At 34.4% G+C, this 5,136-nt stretch overlaps 1 long non-coding RNA gene across 1 annotated transcript; it reads right to left on the bottom strand.

The window, feature by feature from the left end:
• Positions 1 to 2,424, bottom strand: LOC109225020. Its single transcript, XR_002067843.1, has 2 exons — positions 2,264 to 2,424; positions 1 to 864 (listed from the first exon to the last, which is right to left on the bottom strand). It is a non-coding gene; the product is annotated as an uncharacterized LOC109225020 (long non-coding RNA).

Genomic DNA, 5,136 nt, shown 5'->3' with positions numbered 1-5,136 from the left:
TTAAATCCAAATATTCTTTTTCACCAAATCCTACAATAGTGCCAACAATTTCCATACAAACTTCAAATGTTAAGTAATTTCCTCCCTCTTGTTCATTTTCAAGTGCAAATCATCAAATATCAACAACAAAACAACCATATCAATGTCAACATTTAGCTTCTAAGGGAAAATGGTCTGGATTGTATGTTAAGAGCACACTCTCCGAGAATTGATGATATAGTGGTAAGTTATGAAGCTGAGGCATAAGAAGATCATGAAGCCACCGACCCAAAGGTTCAAATCAATTGGATACTTGACTTGGCAAGACAACTCTAGCCAAAAAAATATATAATTACAAATACAAACTTTCCATTTTTAACATTTGAGCATGTTGTTGCATTTCACAAGTATGTAATGTACTTGGGAAACCGATACCATGCTCAAACAACAACGTGAATAGTTATGTACCTGCAATTTATACATGTTCTTGGCTAGAGTTGCCTTACCAAGTCCAAGTGGTGACCGATTGATTTGAACATTCAGCTAAATGGCTTCATAAGCTTTTTCTACCTCACCTTCCAAACCACTATTTCATCAATTTTCGGAGACTGGTTGTTGTGAGATACGACAAGTAGCTTCTGGACCATGCTTTGGTCATACAAATAACTGAAACACGTCTCACTGTCAGCACAATCTGGTATAAGACAACAAGCTCTTTAGTTTGTCGTAGCAACTTTGCTGACCAGAGTTTTTAGGCAAGGTATAGCACCAATTCCTTCAAACGAGCAAATGATTTCTACTTGGTCTTGCAAGTCAAGAGTTCCTTTAGCATCTTCTTCCCCTATCTAGTTTTGGTGTGTATGCAAGTAATAGACAAGGAAAGTCCTGCATACAAACATCATTGACAATTTTGTCAAATACCAATTCAGATAGCTTTTCTAATTATTATAAATATAAATATTTAAACATATACACCTACGGGCAAACAGAAAGCTTGGAGAACATAGCGTAATGGTTGAACAGTTGAACTTATCTACTACATAATAATGATTCCAAGGTTAGTCGACTCATTTCCTACCAAAGCCAAGTACACAATACGATTTTATAGCATCAAAGCTATAATCAGTAACCAGAAATAGTGGCACGAGAACTTTTAAAAACTTCAATCTCAAAATACTGTTTGATCATTTATCTTAACATGGCTTGCTTGATATATAAAGCAAAACACTGTTTTTTAAGATAAGTACATTGTAATTTGTAAGTAAATAAACATTACAGCAAGCAGTTAAAGTGGGAGCCTGAATATAGTGGAAAATACTGATTAATCTTATAATTTTTGAAGTTATCAGTGAAATGAAAGAATACTCCAACAGAATTAGCATGCATGTTTTGGTGCAAAAATAAAGAACATAGAAATATCAAGAATAAGAATCAAGACATAGGCCAGCATAAGTGGTTAAAGCTAAACAGGAAAAAAGAAGTTTATTATCATAACTCATGCCCCTCAAAGATCAAATTTTAGCAGATTTAATTGATCTTCATTATAAAGATTACATCTCCAAAGAGATCATGCAACATAGAGCTACTCAGAGGTCTAAAATGATACGGTATCAAACATGAAATGGTTATGCTAAAGTAAGCTACTGAGGGGCGAAGCTAGAAGCCCGAAGATGGATTCAGCGGAGCCTAGTAGTTTTTGTTCAAACAATGTTAAAAAATTCATTTATATAAATAAATATTAAATTTAGAATCCAATTATTAGCATTTGTTCTTGAGCCGAGAGTCTACCGGAAACAACCTCCCCACCTTCATAAGGTAGAAATAAGGTCTGCGTACACATTACCACGCCCAGTTCCCACCTCTGAGATTTTTTGTTGTTGTTGTTGTAATTATTAGCATTTGAGATCGTTCTAAAATCTATCCTAAATAATAATAAAAAAAACTCCTACCCCCGTATTTCTTATTTGATCAAGCTTCAAAAAGATCCTTAACAAATAGTAACTGAGAAATTATACTCTCTCGTCTCAATTTATGTTATACTCTTTCACTTAATCTATCAAACATTTCTGTAGAAACAATTTTACTTTAAACTTCTACCGTCACATATATGGTTTATTTTAAAACACAAGTTTCAAAAGTTTTATTTCTTAAACTCCGTGTCTAATCAAACAGTATCACACAAATTAGGACGGTGGGATTACAAATTTAAGACATTACTCATTAGCAAGTAAAACAAATACAAATATTGAAGCTTTATAAACTAACAAATGAAAAGAAATTGTACCGTTTGTTAAGCAGCTTGAGATAAATTCAGATCTGATCCAAAACACGTTCTTGGCAATTTCGCCGCCGCCGGCGAGAACGCCGTTTGACGGCGGCTGAAGATTAATTGAGCACCTTACTCCCTATAACCCTAACCCTAGTAAGAAAGTATATTTTTATAGGTGAGTTTGGCCCCTTTGGTAGGTTTAGTTTCACTAATTAAGTTACATCCACCTCCCTCTATCTTAATAAAATTATGTTTTAACTATAGCTTAAATTTTAAAATTTTCATTTAGAATCTTAATGCTAGTATGAGATACTTTTTATATATGAGCTCTCACTCCGTCTAGGGGTGTCAATGGATATTCGAAAACCGATTAAACCGACCGAACCGTACCGCACCGAACCGACTTTTAGGTTTTTTTTTAAGAAACCGTAGGTTCTTATATAAATCTATAACCGCACCGCTAATAAGGGTAGTTTTTTTATTTTATAAAAATAAACCGAAAAATTCCGAACCGTACCGAATAAATTTTACATGTAGAAATATATTTATCTAGTAAGTTTAAAAATAATAATGCATTAAATTTTTCTTTGGGCCTTGGAATTATGAAAACTATTACAAGCCAACAAGTAATTAAACTCAAAATACTAATTCCTAAAACATATTATGCTACTTCTACTTAAACTAAGTTATTTTAAGTATCTTTATTAGCAAGACACAAAGTATTCTAGCGATTATGAGTAGCAAACTACAATGTATTGAATATGTTTCCTTTCATATAATTTAGATTTATCTTTTTGAATATTTAATATTCTATTGATTTTATTTGAGTCCCATCTTGGTTAATATCTTTCTACTCGTATGATTTATATTTTCTTTGCCTTTGCTTGATTTCTTTTACGTTGTTTTAGAATAGTTGATGGATCTATACTCTAGCCATCTTTCATTTTTTTTTAACTCATCATCCTTTAAATAGTAAAAATGTAAGTTTTGCTTAGTCATATAAAAGAACATATGTTATGGCATTCTACTTCTACTGGTGTATTTTATATGAATATTAAAAAAATATCGAAAATTAACCGAACCGTACCGATACCGAAGAGAAACCGACAAGATCGGGACGGTTTCGAAAAGTCTAATTTTGGTTATACATAATAGGATAATCGAAAAATTGGTATAGTATAAATTTTATAAAATAACCGGCCAAATCGAACCATTGACACCCCTACCTCCATCTTAATATAGTTATGTTTTATTATAACTTAAATTTTAATATTACATGTAAAATTCTAATGAGATACCTATTTATATGTGAGTGTGGCCTATGGCTGTTTAACGGGCCGGGTTGATCCATTTCCGAACTGGCCCAGACCGGTATTAACTCGGACCAGTGGTAGGGGGCCGGGTAGGGCTGGGTTTATGGGGTAAGGGGTTGGGACGTTTACATTTTTCTTACCTGTTAACCGGACCGGTCAAACCCGGCCAAACACTGTTGAACCGGTTAACTGGGCCGCCCGGACCGGTTCTACTGCTATTTTCTAATTTTTTTTAAAAAAAATTCATTTGACCGTTGGCAACAGTAAGTTTCCAATTTGACCGTTGCCCAACGGATATTTTTCAATAATACCCCTTTTGGGGCAATTTTAAAAAAAAAATAACACTTTAAGTTATTACTAATTTAGCCCTTTGAGAAACTATAAATACACCCCACCCACCACCCCACCACCCTCTTCTTCATTTCTTCACTCATCTCTCATATCTCAAATTCAAATTTTCAATTCAAGTTAAATCATGCCCCGTACTTCTAGAGTGCGCCATATGTTTGGGAATACTTCGAGGTGGTAGAAGAAAATGAAGAAGTTCACAAAGTAAAGTGCAAGAAGTGTGGACGAGTCTTAAATCTTCGTCTAAAGTGGGTGAGCACAAGCTGTTTAAGGAGGCATGTGAAGAGTTGTCTTGAGCGTCCTCCGGAAATTCGTATTTAAGTTGATTTGAGATAATTTGTGTTATTTTAAAATTATTAGATGTATTTATGCTTAATATTTTAGTTTGTTAGATTAATTTGAAGTATTATTATTAAATGAAACTATGAAAGCCTTTGAAGCTTGATCCTTATATATCAAGTTATTATAACACCCTAGTATCCAGTATAAGATTTATACTATAAGTTATATTTTTCTCATGTTCATTGTATTATCTTAAATTCGTAATGAATGTTTCAAATATAAGGGTTTTAAAGCTTTTGAAATTTATTCAAACACTCTTTTTATAAGACTATATTTTGTTTTATATTTTTACTTTATATTAATATAAATTAGGATAGTTATACAAAATTAAAAAAAAAAAGCCGGCCCGGCCCCTTAGACCCGTAAGCTTTTGGTTCAATTTCACGCGGGTGGGCCCGGACCAAAGCCCGATTTGGAAAAATCGGTAGAAGGCCCGGATTGGTGACCGGCCGGTCACTTTTCTTCTCAACCCGGCCCGACCCACCCATTTGACACCTTTAGTGTGGCCTTTTTTAATAAGTTCACATTTTTTCAATTAAATTTGTATACGATCGAAATCAACTGTTATCGATTTGGTGGGCTCGAGGAACCACTTCAAGAATAAGTCCGAAGTACATTGGGTTCGAGCCCAATGGCAGAGTTCAAAGTTCGAAGACCAAAGTGACCGATGAATGTCTAGGATGAACGTGACCGACCTCGAGATGATGCCGTTATAAGTTTGTAACAGAATGAGCAAGATTCCAGCCACGTCCCCAAGATCATGGCGTAAATTCCGGAATTTATTTGTACGAATCCGTACTAGGCGGTTAGACAGCTGTCCCAATAGGATTCTTTATTGTAAATAGAAACGTAACTTATTTTGGGGTCCCCCCCCCTCCCCCCCCC

The sequence above is a fragment of the Nicotiana attenuata genome, chromosome 1 (assembly GCF_001879085.1).
Source record: "Nicotiana attenuata strain UT chromosome 1, NIATTr2, whole genome shotgun sequence".
NCBI lineage: Eukaryota > Viridiplantae > Streptophyta > Magnoliopsida > Solanales > Solanaceae > Nicotiana > Nicotiana attenuata.
This window is presented reverse-complemented; position numbering and strand designations above follow the sequence as displayed.